This window comes from Syngnathus scovelli, chromosome 20 (assembly GCF_024217435.2).
Source record: "Syngnathus scovelli strain Florida chromosome 20, RoL_Ssco_1.2, whole genome shotgun sequence".
NCBI lineage: Eukaryota > Metazoa > Chordata > Actinopteri > Syngnathiformes > Syngnathidae > Syngnathus > Syngnathus scovelli.
In genome coordinates this window covers 7,344,561-7,367,312 of record NC_090866.1, presented here as the reverse complement: position 1 = coordinate 7,367,312, position 22,752 = coordinate 7,344,561, and the positions used below count along the sequence as shown (strand labels likewise).

General features: G+C 45.9%; 1 long non-coding RNA gene across 1 annotated transcript; it reads left to right on the top strand.

The window, feature by feature from the left end:
• The first annotated feature begins 12,083 nt into the window (after nt 1-12,083).
• Nucleotides 12,084-13,758, top strand: LOC137839751 (uncharacterized). Its single transcript, XR_011085915.1, has 3 exons — nt 12,084-12,244; nt 12,577-12,606; nt 13,582-13,758. It is a non-coding gene; the product is annotated as an uncharacterized lncRNA (long non-coding RNA).
• Nucleotides 13,759-22,752: the final 8,994 nt, after the last annotated feature.

The window sequence follows — 22,752 nt, the reverse complement described above, 5'->3', positions numbered from 1 at the left end:
GTCCACAGAAAGTTTTCCCACAGTAACTGTGGTCATTTTACTGGACATTCCAAATGACCCAGAGCCAACAGAGTTCACTAATCTACTGAGGGATGCTGTGGGAGATGTCATTTTGCCATTCAACATCACAGATGATTTCCTGCTGACAAGCATAAATCTGACCACAGGTGTGACGATTGGTTACTTCTCATAAGTTACTAATTTAAAAAATTTTTGGGGTTAATGTTTCAGTTAATTTCTTAGTTATTGCTGACACCATCACGTCCATTTCTTTCCAGCCTGCATACCAAATTCTAGTGGAGGACAGCAGTGTCATTGTGAAGATGATTTGTTATGGTCAGAGGAGATTTGTGACACTTTTGGTGCATGTAGCAATGCGAGCACAGAAAACTGCAACTGCATTAATGGAATTCCAATTGGACATGTCTGTGAACCAAGTAAGTGCAGTTCATATTGAAATGTTTCACTACACCGATGGGGTCGGACAGAGTTCACAATTGATCCCCTCGAAGGTCCAAACTGGCATAGTACCATTTTGTCTAGCATTTTTAAAAATATTTTTAATCTGTCAATAACATACACACAGGAGAACTAGACACCGCAACATCAATGCCCTTTGAATTAGTTAAGGGCGGTAATAGAAGAAACATAAATTAAAATGAAACTAAATACATTTAATGAATAAACAAAAATTATCTTCCAGGTACTTCATTTATGTAATCTCCAACTCTTTTGAGGCAGTAAAAATACATCTAAACATAACTGGGCCTTTTTGTCGCTAAACCCGCCGAAATTCTGTGATGCAACTGATTAAATTTTGCATTAATTTTAGACTGCTTGAAACATTCTGTGAAAGACCCTCTTCCTCCCTCAGACACTTTAACCAACATGCTGCACATTGATTCTTAGCTTTTGTGTATTTTTACAAAATTACATATTGTTCCTCTGGTAATTGTGTTCCACAGGTATCATCTTACAGCACCCAACAGAAGGTATTAATTTTATATTACTTCTTTAAATAGTGCAAGATACCTTAATTGTCAGACCTTAAAATGAAATGGTTGTGAAAAAGATTCTTCACGATACAGTAGCTAACGATTTTTAACGTCTTCTGTGCTCTTCTGTCACATCAGTGAACATTGTAATCACAGTGGACATTCCAACTATTACCGAGTCATCAGAGTTAATTAATCTACTAAGAGACGCTGTGGATAATTTATCCTTACCATTAAATATAACAGATGAAATAGAACTTCAAAGTTGGAATTTGACCACAGGTGAGGATGGATATGTTTCTGTTGATTGGTCGGTCGGTCTCCTGGACAAATGTTGCGAGCTGCTCAAATCATATGTTATTAAATGGGTAGGTAACTAAAGAATTCTTTGGCGCAATATCATTTTTAGCCTGCCCTCTAAACGCTACTGGAGGACCTGAGTGCCAGTGCGAAGAGTCCTTTGGTTGGTCGTGTGACATCTGTTTGACGGATGGTGGATGCAGCGATGCCAGTCCATTAGCCTGTGACTGCAGATATGGAGTGCCTCCACTTGGAGAGTCCTGTAAACCAATCTCAAGTAAGTCCAAAAACGTGTTGAAACAACCATTTTTAAAATGGAGTCGGTGTCCATCCGTACAAGATCCTTCTGGTTAGGGTTAGGTTTAGGGTTAGGTTTCGGAACCTCCAGTCCAAAACGGGACACTTCCCCATCTCAGACCACGTCCGCTGAGGTGTTTGTAGGCCAGCTGTGAGACCTAGTCCCTCCAGCAGCATAATCTAGGAATCATAGGCTCTGCGACTTCTGTGAAGACAATGGAAAATACTACGTAGTGGATACAATTTGACAAGGACAATCTTTTGCCCCTATCTGGAATCATATTTTGTTTTTCTCCCTCCCTCCCTCCCTCCACAGGTATCGCCCCATGTCCACCACCCATAGAAGGTATTGTATAAGGCTGTGTAGGTCATAACTGTTGCAGGAACATGTACTAAAAAGTGTCGTCCCGTGATGCCCGCCCCTCTACTTTAGTGGACATTGTTCTTATTGTTGACACTCCAACCAACGCTGAGCCATCAGAGATCTGGAATCAACTGAGGGATGCTCTAAAGAATATATCCTTCCCATTAGCGAAAGCAGAAGAGTTAGCACTCCAAAGTTGGAATTTGACCACAGGTGAGGATGGATATGTTTCTGTTGATTGGTCGGTCGGTCGGTCGGTCGGTCTCCTGGACAAATGTTGCGAGCTGCTCAAATCATATGTTATTAAATGGGTAGGTAACTAAAGAATTCTTTGGCGCAATATCATTTTTAGCCTGCCCTCTAAACGCTACTGGAGGACCTGAGTGCCAGTGCGAAGAGTCCTTTGGTTGGTCGTGTGACATCTGTTTGACGGATGGTGGATGCAGCGATGCCAGTCCATTAGCCTGTGACTGCAGATATGGAGTGCCTCCACTTGGAGAGTCCTGTAAACCAATCTCAAGTAAGTCCAAAAACGTGTTGAAACAACCATTTTTAAAATGGAGTCGGTGTCCATCCGTACAAGATCCTTCTGGTTAGGGTTAGGTTTAGGGTTAGGTTTCGGAACCTCCAGTCCAAAACGGGACACTTCCCCATCTCAGACCACGTCCGCTGAGGTGTTTGTAGGCCAGCTGTGAGACCTAGTCCCTCCAGCAGCATAATCTAGGAATCATAGGCTCTGCGACTTCTGTGAAGACAATGGAAAATACTACGTAGTGGATACAATTTGACAAGGACAATCTTTTGCCCCTATCTGGAATCATATTTTGTTTTTCTCCCTCCCCCCCTCCACAGGTATCGCCCCATGTCGGCCATCCATAGAAGGTATTGTATAAGGCTGTGTAGGTCATAACTGTTGCAGGAACATGTACTAAAAAGTGTCGTCCCGTGATGCCCGCCCCTCTACTTTAGTGGACATTGTTCTTATTGTTGACACTCCAACCAACGCTGAGCCATCAGAGATCTGGAATCAACTGAGGGTTGCTCTAGAGAATATATCCTTCCCATTAGCGATAGCAGAAGAGTTAGCACTCCAAAGTTGGAATTTGACCACAGGTGAGGATGGATATGTTTCTGTTGATTGGTCGGTCGGTCTCCTGGACAAATGTTGCGAGCTGCTCAAATCATATGTTATTAAATGGGTAGGTAACTAAAGAATTCTTTGGCGCAATATCATTTTTAGCCTGCCCTCTAAACGCTACTGGAGGACCTGAGTGCCAGTGCGAAGAGTCCTTTGGTTGGTCGTGTGACATCTGTTTGACGGATGGTGGATGCAGCGATGCCAGTCCATTAGCCTGTGACTGCAGATATGGAGTGCCTCCACTTGGAGAGTCCTGTAAACCAATCTCAAGTAAGTCCAAAAACGTGTTGAAACAACCATTTTTAAAATGGAGTCGGTGTCCATCCGTACAAGATCCTTCTGGTTAGGGTTAGGTTTAGGGTTAGGTTTCGGAACCTCCAGTCCAAAACGGGACACTTCCCCATCTCAGACCACGTCCGCTGAGGTGTTTGTAGGCCAGCTGTGAGACCTAGTCCCTCCAGCAGCATAATCTAGGAATCATAGGCTCTGCGACTTCTGTGAAGACAATGGAAAATACTACGTAGTGGATACAATTTGACAAGGACAATCTTTTGCCCCTATCTGGAATCATATTTTGTTTTTCTCCCTCCCCCCCTCCACAGGTATCGCCCCATGTCGGCCATCCATAGAAGGTATTGTATAAGGCTGTGTAGGTCATAACTGTTGCAGGAACATGTACTAAAAAGTGTCGTCCCGTGATGCCCGCCCCTCTACTTTAGTGGACATTGTTCTTATTGTTGACACTCCAACCAACGCTGAGCCATCAGAGATCTGGAATCAACTGAGGGTTGCTCTAGAGAATATATCCTTCCCATTAGCGATAGCAGAAGAGTTAGCACTCCAAAGTTGGAATTTGACCACAGGTGAGGATGGATATGTTTCTGTTGATTGGTCGGTCGGTCTCCTGGACAAATGTTGCGAGCTGCTCAAATCATATGTTATTAAATGGGTAGGTAACTAAAGAATTCTTTGGCGCAATATCATTTTTAGCCTGCCCTCTAAACGCTACTGGAGGACCTGAGTGCCAGTGCGAAGAGTCCTTTGGTTGGTCGTGTGACATCTGTTTGACGGATGGTGGATGCAGCGATGCCAGTCCATTAGCCTGTGACTGCAGATATGGAGTGCCTCCACTTGGAGAGTCCTGTAAACCAATCTCAAGTAAGTCCAAAAACGTGTTGAAACAACCATTTTTAAAATGGAGTCGGTGTCCATCCGTACAAGATCCTTCTGGTTAGGGTTAGGTTTAGGGTTAGGTTTCGGAACCTCCAGTCCAAAACGGGACACTTCCCCATCTCAGACCACGTCCGCTGAGGTGTTTGTAGGCCAGCTGTGAGACCTAGTCCCTCCAGCAGCATAATCTAGGAATCATAGGCTCTGCGACTTCTGTGAAGACAATGGAAAATACTACGTAGTGGATACAATTTGACAAGGACAATCTTTTGCCCCTATCTGGAATCATATTTTGTTTTTCTCCCTCCCCCCCTCCACAGGTATCGCCCCATGTCGGCCATCCATAGAAGGTATTGTATAAGGCTGTGTAGGTCATAACTGTTGCAGGAACATGTACTAAAAAGTGTCGTCCCGTGATGCCCGCCCCTCTACTTTAGTGGACATTGTTCTTATTGTTGACACTCCAACCAACGCTGAGCCATCAGAGATCTGGAATCAACTGAGGGTTGCTCTAGAGAATATATCCTTCCCATTAGCGATAGCAGAAGAGTTAGCACTCCAAAGTTGGAATTTGACCACAGGTGAGGATGGATATGTTTCTGTTGATTGGTCGGTCGGTCTCCTGGACAAATGTTGCGAGCTGCTCAAATCATATGTTATTAAATGGGTAGGTAACTAAAGAATTCTTTGGCGCAATATCATTTTTAGCCTGCCCTCTAAACGCTACTGGAGGACCTGAGTGCCAGTGCGAAGAGTCCTTTGGTTGGTCGTGTGACATCTGTTTGACGGATGGTGGATGCAGCGATGCCAGTCCATTAGCCTGTGACTGCAGATATGGAGTGCCTCCACTTGGAGAGTCCTGTAAACCAATCTCAAGTAAGTCCAAAAACGTGTTGAAACAACCATTTTTAAAATGGAGTCGGTGTCCATCCGTACAAGATCCTTCTGGTTAGGGTTAGGTTTAGGGTTAGGTTTCGGAACCTCCAGTCCAAAACGGGACACTTCCCCATCTCAGACCACGTCCGCTGAGGTGTTTGTAGGCCAGCTGTGAGACCTAGTCCCTCCAGCAGCATAATCTAGGAATCATAGGCTCTGCGACTTCTGTGAAGACAATGGAAAATACTACGTAGTGGATACAATTTGACAAGGACAATCTTTTGCCCCTATCTGGAATCATATTTTGTTTTTCTCCCTCCCCCCCTCCACAGGTATCGCCCCATGTCGGCCATCCATAGAAGGTATTGTATAAGGCTGTGTAGGTCATAACTGTTGCAGGAACATGTACTAAAAAGTGTCGTCCCGTGATGCCCGCCCCTCTACTTTAGTGGACATTGTTCTTATTGTTGACACTCCAACCAACGCTGAGCCATCAGAGATCTGGAATCAACTGAGGGTTGCTCTAGAGAATATATCCTTCCCATTAGCGATAGCAGAAGAGTTAGCACTCCAAAGTTGGAATTTGACCACAGGTGAGGATGGATATGTTTCTGTTGATTGGTCGGTCGGTCTCCTGGACAAATGTTGCGAGCTGCTCAAATCATATGTTATTAAATGGGTAGGTAACTAAAGAATTCTTTGGCGCAATATCATTTTTAGCCTGCCCTCTAAACGCTACTGGAGGACCTGAGTGCCAGTGCGAAGAGTCCTTTGGTTGGTCGTGTGACATCTGTTTGACGGATGGTGGATGCAGCGATGCCAGTCCATTAGCCTGTGACTGCAGATATGGAGTGCCTCCACTTGGAGAGTCCTGTAAACCAATCTCAAGTAAGTCCAAAAACGTGTTGAAACAACCATTTTTAAAATGGAGTCGGTGTCCATCCGTACAAGATCCTTCTGGTTAGGGTTAGGTTTAGGGTTAGGTTTCGGAACCTCCAGTCCAAAACGGGACACTTCCCCATCTCAGACCACGTCCGCTGAGGTGTTTGTAGGCCAGCTGTGAGACCTAGTCCCTCCAGCAGCATAATCTAGGAATCATAGGCTCTGCGACTTCTGTGAAGACAATGGAAAATACTACGTAGTGGATACAATTTGACAAGGACAATCTTTTGCCCCTATCTGGAATCATATTTTGTTTTTCTCCCTCCCCCCCTCCACAGGTATCGCCCCATGTCGGCCATCCATAGAAGGTATTGTATAAGGCTGTGTAGGTCATAACTGTTGCAGGAACATGTACTAAAAAGTGTCGTCCCGTGATGCCCGCCCCTCTACTTTAGTGGACATTGTTCTTATTGTTGACACTCCAACCAACGCTGAGCCATCAGAGATCTGGAATCAACTGAGGGTTGCTCTAGAGAATATATCCTTCCCATTAGCGATAGCAGAAGAGTTAGCACTCCAAAGTTGGAATTTGACCACAGGTGAGGATGGATATGTTTCTGTTGATTGGTCGGTCGGTCTCCTGGACAAATGTTGCGAGCTGCTCAAATCATATGTTATTAAATGGGTAGGTAACTAAAGAATTCTTTGGCGCAATATCATTTTTAGCCTGCCCTCTAAACGCTACTGGAGGACCTGAGTGCCAGTGCGAAGAGTCCTTTGGTTGGTCGTGTGACATCTGTTTGACGGATGGTGGATGCAGCGATGCCAGTCCATTAGCCTGTGACTGCAGATATGGAGTGCCTCCACTTGGAGAGTCCTGTAAACCAATCTCAAGTAAGTCCAAAAACGTGTTGAAACAACCATTTTTAAAATGGAGTCGGTGTCCATCCGTACAAGATCCTTCTGGTTAGGGTTAGGTTTAGGGTTAGGTTTCGGAACCTCCAGTCCAAAACGGGACACTTCCCCATCTCAGACCACGTCCGCTGAGGTGTTTGTAGGCCAGCTGTGAGACCTAGTCCCTCCAGCAGCATAATCTAGGAATCATAGGCTCTGCGACTTCTGTGAAGACAATGGAAAATACTACGTAGTGGATACAATTTGACAAGGACAATCTTTTGCCCCTATCTGGAATCATATTTTGTTTTTCTCCCTCCCCCCCTCCACAGGTATCGCCCCATGTCGGCCATCCATAGAAGGTATTGTATAAGGCTGTGTAGGTCATAACTGTTGCAGGAACATGTACTAAAAAGTGTCGTCCCGTGATGCCCGCCCCTCTACTTTAGTGGACATTGTTCTTATTGTTGACACTCCAACCAACGCTGAGCCATCAGAGATCTGGAATCAACTGAGGGTTGCTCTAGAGAATATATCCTTCCCATTAGCGATAGCAGAAGAGTTAGCACTCCAAAGTTGGAATTTGACCACAGGTGAGGATGGATATGTTTCTGTTGATTGGTCGGTCGGTCTCCTGGACAAATGTTGCGAGCTGCTCAAATCATATGTTATTAAATGGGTAGGTAACTAAAGAATTCTTTGGCGCAATATCATTTTTAGCCTGCCCTCTAAACGCTACTGGAGGACCTGAGTGCCAGTGCGAAGAGTCCTTTGGTTGGTCGTGTGACATCTGTTTGACGGATGGTGGATGCAGCGATGCCAGTCCATTAGCCTGTGACTGCAGATATGGAGTGCCTCCACTTGGAGAGTCCTGTAAACCAATCTCAAGTAAGTCCAAAAACGTGTTGAAACAACCATTTTTAAAATGGAGTCGGTGTCCATCCGTACAAGATCCTTCTGGTTAGGGTTAGGTTTAGGGTTAGGTTTCGGAACCTCCAGTCCAAAACGGGACACTTCCCCATCTCAGACCACGTCCGCTGAGGTGTTTGTAGGCCAGCTGTGAGACCTAGTCCCTCCAGCAGCATAATCTAGGAATCATAGGCTCTGCGACTTCTGTGAAGACAATGGAAAATACTACGTAGTGGATACAATTTGACAAGGACAATCTTTTGCCCCTATCTGGAATCATATTTTGTTTTTCTCCCTCCCCCCCTCCACAGGTATCGCCCCATGTCGGCCATCCATAGAAGGTATTGTATAAGGCTGTGTAGGTCATAACTGTTGCAGGAACATGTACTAAAAAGTGTCGTCCCGTGATGCCCGCCCCTCTACTTTAGTGGACATTGTTCTTATTGTTGACACTCCAACCAACGCTGAGCCATCAGAGATCTGGAATCAACTGAGGGTTGCTCTAGAGAATATATCCTTCCCATTAGCGATAGCAGAAGAGTTAGCACTCCAAAGTTGGAATTTGACCACAGGTGAGGATGGATATGTTTCTGTTGATTGGTCGGTCGGTCTCCTGGACAAATGTTGCGAGCTGCTCAAATCATATGTTATTAAATGGGTAGGTAACTAAAGAATTCTTTGGCGCAATATCATTTTTAGCCTGCCCTCTAAACGCTACTGGAGGACCTGAGTGCCAGTGCGAAGAGTCCTTTGGTTGGTCGTGTGACATCTGTTTGACGGATGGTGGATGCAGCGATGCCAGTCCATTAGCCTGTGACTGCAGATATGGAGTGCCTCCACTTGGAGAGTCCTGTAAACCAATCTCAAGTAAGTCCAAAAACGTGTTGAAACAACCATTTTTAAAATGGAGTCGGTGTCCATCCGTACAAGATCCTTCTGGTTAGGGTTAGGTTTAGGGTTAGGTTTCGGAACCTCCAGTCCAAAACGGGACACTTCCCCATCTCAGACCACGTCCGCTGAGGTGTTTGTAGGCCAGCTGTGAGACCTAGTCCCTCCAGCAGCATAATCTAGGAATCATAGGCTCTGCGACTTCTGTGAAGACAATGGAAAATACTACGTAGTGGATACAATTTGACAAGGACAATCTTTTGCCCCTATCTGGAATCATATTTTGTTTTTCTCCCTCCCCCCCTCCACAGGTATCGCCCCATGTCGGCCATCCATAGAAGGTATTGTATAAGGCTGTGTAGGTCATAACTGTTGCAGGAACATGTACTAAAAAGTGTCGTCCCGTGATGCCCGCCCCTCTACTTTAGTGGACATTGTTCTTATTGTTGACACTCCAACCAACGCTGAGCCATCAGAGATCTGGAATCAACTGAGGGTTGCTCTAGAGAATATATCCTTCCCATTAGCGATAGCAGAAGAGTTAGCACTCCAAAGTTGGAATTTGACCACAGGTGAGGATGGATATGTTTCTGTTGATTGGTCGGTCGGTCTCCTGGACAAATGTTGCGAGCTGCTCAAATCATATGTTATTAAATGGGTAGGTAACTAAAGAATTCTTTGGCGCAATATCATTTTTAGCCTGCCCTCTAAACGCTACTGGAGGACCTGAGTGCCAGTGCGAAGAGTCCTTTGGTTGGTCGTGTGACATCTGTTTGACGGATGGTGGATGCAGCGATGCCAGTCCATTAGCCTGTGACTGCAGATATGGAGTGCCTCCACTTGGAGAGTCCTGTAAACCAATCTCAAGTAAGTCCAAAAACGTGTTGAAACAACCATTTTTAAAATGGAGTCGGTGTCCATCCGTACAAGATCCTTCTGGTTAGGGTTAGGTTTAGGGTTAGGTTTCGGAACCTCCAGTCCAAAACGGGACACTTCCCCATCTCAGACCACGTCCGCTGAGGTGTTTGTAGGCCAGCTGTGAGACCTAGTCCCTCCAGCAGCATAATCTAGGAATCATAGGCTCTGCGACTTCTGTGAAGACAATGGAAAATACTACGTAGTGGATACAATTTGACAAGGACAATCTTTTGCCCCTATCTGGAATCATATTTTGTTTTTCTCCCTCCCCCCCTCCACAGGTATCGCCCCATGTCGGCCATCCATAGAAGGTATTGTATAAGGCTGTGTAGGTCATAACTGTTGCAGGAACATGTACTAAAAAGTGTCGTCCCGTGATGCCCGCCCCTCTACTTTAGTGGACATTGTTCTTATTGTTGACACTCCAACCAACGCTGAGCCATCAGAGATCTGGAATCAACTGAGGGTTGCTCTAGAGAATATATCCTTCCCATTAGCGATAGCAGAAGAGTTAGCACTCCAAAGTTGGAATTTGACCACAGGTGAGGATGGATATGTTTCTGTTGATTGGTCGGTCGGTCTCCTGGACAAATGTTGCGAGCTGCTCAAATCATATGTTATTAAATGGGTAGGTAACTAAAGAATTCTTTGGCGCAATATCATTTTTAGCCTGCCCTCTAAACGCTACTGGAGGACCTGAGTGCCAGTGCGAAGAGTCCTTTGGTTGGTCGTGTGACATCTGTTTGACGGATGGTGGATGCAGCGATGCCAGTCCATTAGCCTGTGACTGCAGATATGGAGTGCCTCCACTTGGAGAGTCCTGTAAACCAATCTCAAGTAAGTCCAAAAACGTGTTGAAACAACCATTTTTAAAATGGAGTCGGTGTCCATCCGTACAAGATCCTTCTGGTTAGGGTTAGGTTTAGGGTTAGGTTTCGGAACCTCCAGTCCAAAACGGGACACTTCCCCATCTCAGACCACGTCCGCTGAGGTGTTTGTAGGCCAGCTGTGAGACCTAGTCCCTCCAGCAGCATAATCTAGGAATCATAGGCTCTGCGACTTCTGTGAAGACAATGGAAAATACTACGTAGTGGATACAATTTGACAAGGACAATCTTTTGCCCCTATCTGGAATCATATTTTGTTTTTCTCCCTCCCCCCCTCCACAGGTATCGCCCCATGTCGGCCATCCATAGAAGGTATTGTATAAGGCTGTGTAGGTCATAACTGTTGCAGGAACATGTACTAAAAAGTGTCGTCCCGTGATGCCCGCCCCTCTACTTTAGTGGACATTGTTCTTATTGTTGACACTCCAACCAACGCTGAGCCATCAGAGATCTGGAATCAACTGAGGGTTGCTCTAGAGAATATATCCTTCCCATTAGCGATAGCAGAAGAGTTAGCACTCCAAAGTTGGAATTTGACCACAGGTGAGGATGGATATGTTTCTGTTGATTGGTCGGTCGGTCTCCTGGACAAATGTTGCGAGCTGCTCAAATCATATGTTATTAAATGGGTAGGTAACTAAAGAATTCTTTGGCGCAATATCATTTTTAGCCTGCCCTCTAAACGCTACTGGAGGACCTGAGTGCCAGTGCGAAGAGTCCTTTGGTTGGTCGTGTGACATCTGTTTGACGGATGGTGGATGCAGCGATGCCAGTCCATTAGCCTGTGACTGCAGATATGGAGTGCCTCCACTTGGAGAGTCCTGTAAACCAATCTCAAGTAAGTCCAAAAACGTGTTGAAACAACCATTTTTAAAATGGAGTCGGTGTCCATCCGTACAAGATCCTTCTGGTTAGGGTTAGGTTTAGGGTTAGGTTTCGGAACCTCCAGTCCAAAACGGGACACTTCCCCATCTCAGACCACGTCCGCTGAGGTGTTTGTAGGCCAGCTGTGAGACCTAGTCCCTCCAGCAGCATAATCTAGGAATCATAGGCTCTGCGACTTCTGTGAAGACAATGGAAAATACTACGTAGTGGATACAATTTGACAAGGACAATCTTTTGCCCCTATCTGGAATCATATTTTGTTTTTCTCCCTCCCCCCCTCCACAGGTATCGCCCCATGTCGGCCATCCATAGAAGGTATTGTATAAGGCTGTGTAGGTCATAACTGTTGCAGGAACATGTACTAAAAAGTGTCGTCCCGTGATGCCCGCCCCTCTACTTTAGTGGACATTGTTCTTATTGTTGACACTCCAACCAACGCTGAGCCATCAGAGATCTGGAATCAACTGAGGGTTGCTCTAGAGAATATATCCTTCCCATTAGCGATAGCAGAAGAGTTAGCACTCCAAAGTTGGAATTTGACCACAGGTGAGGATGGATATGTTTCTGTTGATTGGTCGGTCGGTCTCCTGGACAAATGTTGCGAGCTGCTCAAATCATATGTTATTAAATGGGTAGGTAACTAAAGAATTCTTTGGCGCAATATCATTTTTAGCCTGCCCTCTAAACGCTACTGGAGGACCTGAGTGCCAGTGCGAAGAGTCCTTTGGTTGGTCGTGTGACATCTGTTTGACGGATGGTGGATGCAGCGATGCCAGTCCATTAGCCTGTGACTGCAGATATGGAGTGCCTCCACTTGGAGAGTCCTGTAAACCAATCTCAAGTAAGTCCAAAAACGTGTTGAAACAACCATTTTTAAAATGGAGTCGGTGTCCATCCGTACAAGATCCTTCTGGTTAGGGTTAGGTTTAGGGTTAGGTTTCGGAACCTCCAGTCCAAAACGGGACACTTCCCCATCTCAGACCACGTCCGCTGAGGTGTTTGTAGGCCAGCTGTGAGACCTAGTCCCTCCAGCAGCATAATCTAGGAATCATAGGCTCTGCGACTTCTGTGAAGACAATGGAAAATACTACGTAGTGGATACAATTTGACAAGGACAATCTTTTGCCCCTATCTGGAATCATATTTTGTTTTTCTCCCTCCCCCCCTCCACAGGTATCGCCCCATGTCGGCCATCCATAGAAGGTATTGTATAAGGCTGTGTAGGTCATAACTGTTGCAGGAACATGTACTAAAAAGTGTCGTCCCGTGATGCCCGCCCCTCTACTTTAGTGGACATTGTTCTTATTGTTGACACTCCAACCAACGCTGAGCCATCAGAGATCTGGAATCAACTGAGGGTTGCTCTAGAGAATATATCCTTCCCATTAGCGATAGCAGAAGAGTTAGCACTCCAAAGTTGGAATTTGACCACAGGTGAGGATGGATATGTTTCTGTTGATTGGTCGGTCGGTCTCCTGGACAAATGTTGCGAGCTGCTCAAATCATATGTTATTAAATGGGTAGGTAACTAAAGAATTCTTTGGCGCAATATCATTTTTAGCCTGCCCTCTAAACGCTACTGGAGGACCTGAGTGCCAGTGCGAAGAGTCCTTTGGTTGGTCGTGTGACATCTGTTTGACGGATGGTGGATGCAGCGATGCCAGTCCATTAGCCTGTGACTGCAGATATGGAGTGCCTCCACTTGGAGAGTCCTGTAAACCAATCTCAAGTAAGTCCAAAAACGTGTTGAAACAACCATTTTTAAAATGGAGTCGGTGTCCATCCGTACAAGATCCTTCTGGTTAGGGTTAGGTTTAGGGTTAGGTTTCGGAACCTCCAGTCCAAAACGGGACACTTCCCCATCTCAGACCACGTCCGCTGAGGTGTTTGTAGGCCAGCTGTGAGACCTAGTCCCTCCAGCAGCATAATCTAGGAATCGTAGGCTCTGCGACTTCTGTGAAGACAATGGAAAATACTACGTAGTGGATACAATTTGACAAGGACAATCTTTTGCCCCTATCTGGAATCATATTTTGTTTTTCTCCCTCCCTCCCTCCACAGGTATCGCCCCATGTCCACTATCCATAGAAGGTATTGTATAAGGCTGTGTAGGTCATAACTGTTGCAGGAACATGTACTAAAAAGTGTCGTCCCGTGATGCCCCCCCCTCTACTTTAGTGGACATTGTTCTTATTGTTGACACTCCAACCAACGCTGAGCCATCAGAGATCTGGAATCAACTGAGGGATGCTCTAAAGAATATATCCTTCCCATTAGCGATAGCAGAAGAGTTAGAACTCCAAAGTTGGAATTTGACCACAGGTGAGGATGGATATGTTTCTGTTGATTGGTCGGTCGGTCGGTCTCCTGGACAAATGTTGCGAGCTGCTCAAATCATATGTTATTAAATGGGTAGGCAACTAAAGAATTCTTTGGCGCAATATCATTTTTAGCCTGCCCTCTAAACGCTACTGGAGGACCTGAGTGCCAGTGCGAAGAGTCCTTTGGTTGGTCGTGTGACATCTGTTTGACGGATGGTGGATGCAGCGATGCCAGTCCATTAGCCTGTGACTGCAGATATGGAGTGCCTCCACTTGGAGAGTCCTGTAAACCAATCTCAAGTAAGTCCAAAAACGTGTTGAAACAACCATTTTTAAAATGGAGTCGGTGTCCATCCGTACAAGATCCTTCTGGTTAGGGTTAGGTTTAGGGTTAGGTTTCGGAACCTCCAGTCCAAAACGGGACACTTCCCCATCTCAGACCACGTCCGCTGAGGTGTTTGTAGGCCAGCTGTGAGACCTAGTCCCTCCAGCAGCATAATCTAGGAATCATAGGCTCTGCGACTTCTGTGAAGACAATGGAAAATACTACGTAGTGGATACAATTTGACAAGGACAATCTTTTGCCCCTATCTGGAATCATATTTTGTTTTTCTCCCTCCCCCCCTCCACAGGTATCGCCCCATGTCCACCATCCATAGAAGGTATTGTATAAGGCTGTGTAGGTCATAACTGTTGCAGGAACATGTACTAAAAAGTGTCGTCCCGTGATGCCCGCCCCTCTACTTTAGTGGACATTGTTCTTATTGTTGACACTCCAACCAACGCTGAGCCATCAGAGATCTGGAATCAACTGAGGGATGCTCTAGAGAATATATCCTTCCCATTAGCGATAGCAGAAGAGTTAGCACTCCAAAGTTGGAATTTGACCACAGGTGAGGATGGATATGTTTCTGTTGATTGGTCGGTCGGTCGGTCTCCTGGACAAATGTTGCGAGCTGCTCAAATCATATGTTATTAAATGGGTAGGTAACTAAAGAATTCTTTGGCGCAATATCATTTTTAGCCTGCCCTCTAAACGCTACTGGAGGACCTGAGTGCCAGTGCGAAGAGTCCTTTGGTTGGTCGTGTGACATCTGTTTGACGGATGGTGGATGCAGCGATGCCAGTCCATTAGCCTGTGACTGCAGATATGGAGTGCCTCCACTTGGAGAGTCCTGTAAACCAATCTCAAGTAAGTCCAAAAACGTGTTGAAACAACCATTTTTAAAATGGAGTCGGTGTCCATCCGTACAAGATCCTTCTGGTTAGGGTTAGGTTTAGGGTTAGGTTTCGGAACCTCCAGTCCAAAACGGGACACTTCCCCATCTCAGACCACGTCCGCTGAGGTGTTTGTAGGCCAGCTGTGAGACCTAGTCCCTCCAGCAGCATAATCTAGGAATCGTAGGCTCTGCGACTTCTGTGAAGACAATGGAAAATACTACGTAGTGGATACAATTTGACAAGGACAATCTTTTGCCCCTATCTGGAATCATATTTTGTTTTTCTCCCTCCCTCCCTCCACAGGTATCGCCCCATGTCCACTATCCATAGAAGGTATTGTATAAGGCTGTGTAGGTCATAACTGTTGCAGGAACATGTACTAAAAAGTGTCGTCCCGTGATGCCCCCCCCTCTACTTTAGTGGACATTGTTCTTATTGTTGACACTCCAACCAACGCTGAGCCATCAGAGATCTGGAATCAACTGAGGGATGCTCTAAAGAATATATCCTTCCCATTAGCGATAGCAGAAGAGTTAGAACTCCAAAGTTGGAATTTGACCACAGGTGAGGATGGATATGTTTCTGTTGATTGGTCGGTCGGTCGGTCTCCTGGACAAATGTTGCGAGCTGCTCAAATCATATGTTATTAAATGGGTAGGCAACTAAAGAATTCTTTGGCGCAATATCATTTTTAGCCTGCCCTCTAAACGCTACTGGAGGACCTGAGTGCCAGTGCGAAGAGTCCTTTGGTTGGTCGTGTGACATCTGTTTGACGGATGGTGGATGCAGCGATGCCAGTCCATTAGCCTGTGACTGCAGATATGGAGTGCCTCCACTTGGAGAGTCCTGTAAACCAATCTCAAGTAAGTCCAAAAACGTGTTGAAACAACCATTTTTAAAATGGAGTCGGTGTCCATCCGTACAAGATCCTTCTGGTTAGGGTTAGGTTTAGGGTTAGGTTTCGGAACCTCCAGTCCAAAACGGGACACTTCCCCATCTCAGACCACGTCCGCTGAGGTGTTTGTAGGCCAGCTGTGAGACCTAGTCCCTCCAGCAGCATAATCTAGGAATCATAGGCTCTGCGACTTCTGTGAAGACAATGGAAAATACTACGTAGTGGATACAATTTGACAAGGACAATCTTTTGCCCCTATCTGGAATCATATTTTGTTTTTCTCCCTCCCCCCCTCCACAGGTATCGCCCCATGTCCACCATCCATAGAAGGTATTGTATAAGGCTGTGTAGGTCATAACTGTTGCAGGAACATGTACTAAAAAGTGTCGTCCCGTGATGCCCGCCCCTCTACTTTAGTGGACATTGTTCTTATTGTTGACACTCCAACCAACGCTGAGCCATCAGAGATCTGGAATCAACTGAGGGATGCTCTAGAGAATATATCCTTCCCATTAGCGATAGCAGAAGAGTTAGCACTCCAAAGTTGGAATTTGACCACAGGTGAGGATGGATATGTTTCTGTTGATTGGTCGGTCGGTCGGTCTCCTGGACAAATGTTGCGAGCTGCTCAAATCATATGTTATTAAATGGGTAGGTAACTAAAGAATTCTTTGGCGCAATATCATTTTTAGCCTGCCCTCTAAACGCTACTGGAGGACCTGAGTGCCAGTGCGAAGAGTCCTTTGGTTGGTCGTGTGACATCTGTTTGACGGATGGTGGATGCAGCGATGCCAGTCCATTAGCCTGTGACTGCAGATATGGAGTGCCTCCACTTGGAGAGTCCTGTAAACCAATCTCAAGTAAGTCCAAAAACGTGTTGAAACAACCATTTTTAAAATGGAGTCGGTGTCCATCCGTACAAGATCCTTCTGGTTAGGGTTAGGTTTAGGGTTAGGTTTCGGAACCTCCAGTCCAAAACGGGACACTTCCCCATCTCAGACCACGTCCGCTGAGGTGTTTGTAGGCCAGCTGTGAGACCTAGTCCCTCCAGCAGCATAATCTAGGAATCGTAGGCTCTGCGACTTCTGTGAAGACAATGGAAAATACTACGTAGTGGATACAATTTGACAAGGACAATCTTTTGCCCCTATCTGGAATCATATTTTGTTTTTCTCCCTCCACAGGTATCGCCCCATGTCCACTATCCATAGAAGGTATTGTATAAGGCTGTGTAGGTCATAACTGTTGCAGGAACATGTACTAAAAAGTGTCGTCCCGTGATGCCCCCCCCTCTACTTTAGTGGACATTGTTCTTATTGTTGACACTCCAACCAACGCTGAGCCATCAGAGATCTGGAATCAACTGAGGGATGCTCTAAAGAATATATCCTTCCCATTAGCGATAGCAGAAGAGTTAGAACTCCAAAGTTGGAATTTGACCACAGGTGAGGATGGATATGTTTCTGTTGATTGGTCGGTCGGTCGGTCTCCTGGACAAATGTTGCGAGCTGCTCAAATCATATGTTATTAAATGGGTAGGCAACTAAAGAATTCTTTGGCGCAATATCATTTTTAGCCTGCCCTCTAAACGCTACTGGAGGACCTGAGTGCCAGTGCGAAGAGTCCTTTGGTTGGTCGTGTGACATCTGTTTGACGGATGGTGGATGCAGCGATGCCAGTCCATTAGCCTGTGACTGCAGATATGGAGTGCCTCCACTTGGAGAGTCCTGTAAACCAATCTCAAGTAAGTCCAAAAACGTGTTGAAACAACCATTTTTAAAATGGAGTCGGTGTCCATCCGTACAAGATCCTTCTGGTTAGGGTTAGGTTTAGGGTTAGGTTTCGGAACCTCCAGTCCAAAACGGGACACTTCCCCATCTCAGACCACGTCCGCTGAGGTGTTTGTAGGCCAGCTGTGAGACCTAGTCCCTCCAGCAGCATAATCTAGGAATCATAGGCTCTGCGACTTCTGTGAAGACAATGGAAAATACTACGTAGTGGATACAATTTGACAAGGACAATCTTTTGCCCCTATCTGGAATCATATTTTGTTTTTCTCCCTCCCCCCCTCCACAGGTATCGCCCCATGTCCACCATCCATAGAAGGTATTGTATAAGGCTGTGTAGGTCATAACTGTTGCAGGAACATGTACTAAAAAGTGTCGTCCCGTGATGCCCGCCCCTCTACTTTAGTGGACATTGTTCTTATTGTTGACACTCCAACCAACGCTGAGCCATCAGAGATCTGGAATCAACTGAGGGATGCTCTAGAGAATATATCCTTCCCATTAGCGATAGCAGAAGAGTTAGCACTCCAAAGTTGGAATTTGACCACAGGTGAGGATGGATATGTTTCTGTTGATTGGTCGGTCGGTCGGTCTCCTGGACAAATGTTGCGAGCTGCTCAAATCATATGTTATTAAATGGGTAGGTAACTAAAGAATTCTTTGGCGCAATATCATTTTTAGCCTGCCCTCTAAACGCTACTGGAGGACCTGAGTGCCAGTGCGAAGAGTCCTTTGGTTGGTCGTGTGACATCTGTTTGACGGATGGTGGATGCAGCGATGCCAGTCCATTAGCCTGTGACTGCAGATATGGAGTGCCTCCACTTGGAGAGTCCTGTAAACCAATCTCAAGTAAGTCCAAAAACGTGTTGAAACAACCATTTTTAAAATGGAGTCGGTGTCCATCCGTACAAGATCCTTCTGGTTAGGGTTAGGTTTAGGGTTAGGTTTCGGAACCTCCAGTCCAAAACGGGACACTTCCCCATCTCAGACCACGTCCGCTGAGGTGTTTGTAGGCCAGCTGTGAGACCTAGTCCCTCCAGCAGCATAATCTAGGAATCGTAGGCTCTGCGACTTCTGTGAAGACAATGGAAAATACTACGTAGTGGATACAATTTGACAAGGACAATCTTTTGCCCCTATCTGGAATCATATTTTGTTTTTCTCCCTCCCTCCCTCCACAGGTATCGCCCCATGTCCACTATCCATAGAAGGTATTGTATAAGGCTGTGTAGGTCATAACTGTTGCAGGAACATGTACTAAAAAGTGTCGTCCCGTGATGCCCCCCCCTCTACTTTAGTGGACATTGTTCTTATTGTTGACACTCCAACCAACGCTGAGCCATCAGAGATCTGGAATCAACTGAGGGATGCTCTAAAGAATATATCCTTCCCATTAGCGATAGCAGAAGAGTTAGAACTCCAAAGTTGGAATTTGACCACAGGTGAGGATGGATATGTTTCTGTTGATTGGTCGGTCGGTCGGTCTCCTGGACAAATGTTGCGAGCTGCTCAAATCATATGTTATTAAATGGGTAGGCAACTAAAGAATTCTTTGGCGCAATATCATTTTTAGCCTGCCCTCTAAACGCTACTGGAGGACCTGAGTGCCAGTGCGAAGAGTCCTTTGGTTGGTCGTGTGACATCTGTTTGACGGATGGTGGATGCAGCGATGCCAGTCCATTAGCCTGTGACTGCAGATATGGAGTGCCTCCACTTGGAGAGTCCTGTAAACCAATCTCAAGTAAGTCCAAAAACGTGTTGAAACAACCATTTTTAAAATGGAGTCGGTGTCCATCCGTACAAGATCCTTCTGGTTAGGGTTAGGTTTAGGGTTAGGTTTCGGAACCTCCAGTCCAAAACGGGACACTTCCCCATCTCAGACCACGTCCGCTGAGGTGTTTGTAGGCCAGCTGTGAGACCTAGTCCCTCCAGCAGCATAATCTAGGAATCATAGGCTCTGCGACTTCTGTGAAGACAATGGAAAATACTACGTAGTGGATACAATTTGACAAGGACAATCTTTTGCCCCTATCTGGAATCATATTTTGTTTTTCTCCCTCCCCCCCTCCACAGGTATCGCCCCATGTCCACCATCCATAGAAGGTATTGTATAAGGCTGTGTAGGTCATAACTGTTGCAGGAACATGTACTAAAAAGTGTCGTCCCGTGATGCCCGCCCCTCTACTTTAGTGGACATTGTTCTTATTGTTGACACTCCAACCAACGCTGAGCCATCAGAGATCTGGAATCAACTGAGGGATGCTCTAGAGAATATATCCTTCCCATTAGCGATAGCAGAAGAGTTAGCACTCCAAAGTTGGAATTTGACCACAGGTGAGGATGGATATGTTTCTGTTGATTGGTCGGTCGGTCGGTCTCCTGGACAAATGTTGCGAGCTGCTCAAATCATATGTTATTAAATGGGTAGGTAACTAAAGAATTCTTTGGCGCAATATCATTTTTAGCCTGCCCTCTAAACGCTACTGGAGGACCTGAGTGCCAGTGCGAAGAGTCCTTTGGTTGGTCGTGTGACATCTGTTTGACGGATGGTGGATGCAGCGATGCCAGTCCATTAGCCTGTGACTGCAGATATGGAGTGCCTCCACTTGGAGAGTCCTGTAAACCAATCTCAAGTAAGTCCAAAAACGTGTTGAAACAACCATTTTTAAAATGGAGTCGGTGTCCATCCGTACAAGATCCTTCTGGTTAGGGTTAGGTTTAGGGTTAGGTTTCGGAACCTCCAGTCCAAAACGGGACACTTCCCCATCTCAGACCACGTCCGCTGAGGTGTTTGTAGGCCAGCTGTGAGACCTAGTCCCTCCAGCAGCATAATCTAGGAATCGTAGGCTCTGCGACTTCTGTGAAGACAATGGAAAATACTACGTAGTGGATACAATTTGACAAGGACAATCTTTTGCCCCTATCTGGAATCATATTTTGTTTTTCTCCCTCCCTCCCTCCACAGGTATCGCCCCATGTCCACTATCCATAGAAGGTATTGTATAAGGCTGTGTAGGTCATAACTGTTGCAGGAACATGTACTAAAAAGTGTCGTCCCGTGATGCCCCCCCCTCTACTTTAGTGGACATTGTTCTTATTGTTGACACTCCAACCAACGCTGAGCCATCAGAGATCTGGAATCAACTGAGGGATGCTCTAAAGAATATATCCTTCCCATTAGCGATAGCAGAAGAGTTAGAACTCCAAAGTTGGAATTTGACCACAGGTGAGGATGGATATGTTTCTGTTGATTGGTCGGTCGGTCGGTCTCCTGGACAAATGTTGCGAGCTGCTCAAATCATATGTTATTAAATGGGTAGGCAACTAAAGAATTCTTTGGCGCAATATCATTTTTAGCCTGCCCTCTAAACGCTACTGGAGGACCTGAGTGCCAGTGCGAAGAGTCCTTTGGTTGGTCGTGTGACATCTGTTTGACGGATGGTGGATGCAGCGATGCCAGTCCATTAGCCTGTGACTGCAGATATGGAGTGCCTCCACTTGGAGAGTCCTGTAAACCAATCTCAAGTAAGTCCAAAAACGTGTTGAAACAACCATTTTTAAAATGGAGTCGGTGTCCATCCGTACAAGATCCTTCTGGTTAGGGTTAGGTTTAGGGTTAGGTTTCGGAACCTCCAGTCCAAAACGGGACACTTCCCCATCTCAGACCACGTCCGCTGAGGTGTTTGTAGGCCAGCTGTGAGACCTAGTCCCTCCAGCAGCATAATCTAGGAATCATAGGCTCTGCGACTTCTGTGAAGACAATGGAAAATACTACGTAGTGGATACAATTTGACAAGGACAATCTTTTGCCCCTATCTGGAATCATATTTTGTTTTTCTCCCTCCCCCCCTCCACAGGTATCGCCCCATGTCCACCATCCATAGAAGGTATTGTATAAGGCTGTGTAGGTCATAACTGTTGCAGGAACATGTACTAAAAAGTGTCGTCCCGTGATGCCCGCCCCTCTACTTTAGTGGACATTGTTCTTATTGTTGACACTCCAACCAACGCTGAGCCATCAGAGATCTGGAATCAACTGAGGGATGCTCTAGAGAATATATCCTTCCCATTAGCGATAGCAGAAGAGTTAGCACTCCAAAGTTGGAATTTGACCACAGGTGAGGATGGATATGTTTCTGTTGATTGGTCGGTCGGTCGGTCTCCTGGACAAATGTTGCGAGCTGCTCAAATCATATGTTATTAAATGGGTAGGTAACTAAAGAATTCTTTGGCGCAATATCATTTTTAGCCTGCCCTCTAAACGCTACTGGAGGACCTGAGTGCCAGTGCGAAGAGTCCTTTGGTTGGTCGTGTGACATCTGTTTGACGGATGGTGGATGCAGCGATGCCAGTCCATTAGCCTGTGACTGCAGATATGGAGTGCCTCCACTTGGAGAGTCCTGTAAACCAATCTCAAGTAAGTCCAAAAACGTGTTGAAACAACCATTTTTAAAATGGAGTCGGTGTCCATCCGTACAAGATCCTTCTGGTTAGGGTTAGGTTTAGGGTTAGGTTTCGGAACCTCCAGTCCAAAACGGGACACTTCCCCATCTCAGACCACGTCCGCTGAGGTGTTTGTAGGCCAGCTGTGAGACCTAGTCCCTCCAGCAGCATAATCTAGGAATCGTAGGCTCTGCGACTTCTGTGAAGACAATGGAAAATACTACGTAGTGGATACAATTTGACAAGGACAATCTTTTGCCCCTATCTGGAATCATATTTTGTTTTTCTCCCTCCCTCCCTCCACAGGTATCGCCCCATGTCCACTATCCATAGAAGGTATTGTATAAGGCTGTGTAGGTCATAACTGTTGCAGGAACATGTACTAAAAAGTGTCGTCCCGTGATGCCCCCCCCTCTACTTTAGTGGACATTGTTCTTATTGTTGACACTCCAACCAACGCTGAGCCATCAGAGATCTGGAATCAACTGAGGGATGCTCTAAAGAATATATCCTTCCCATTAGCGATAGCAGAAGAGTTAGAACTCCAAAGTTGGAATTTGACCACAGGTGAGGATGGATATGTTTCTGTTGATTGGTCGGTCGGTCGGTCTCCTGGACAAATGTTGCGAGCTGCTCAAATCATATGTTATTAAATGGGTAGGCAACTAAAGAATTCTTTGGC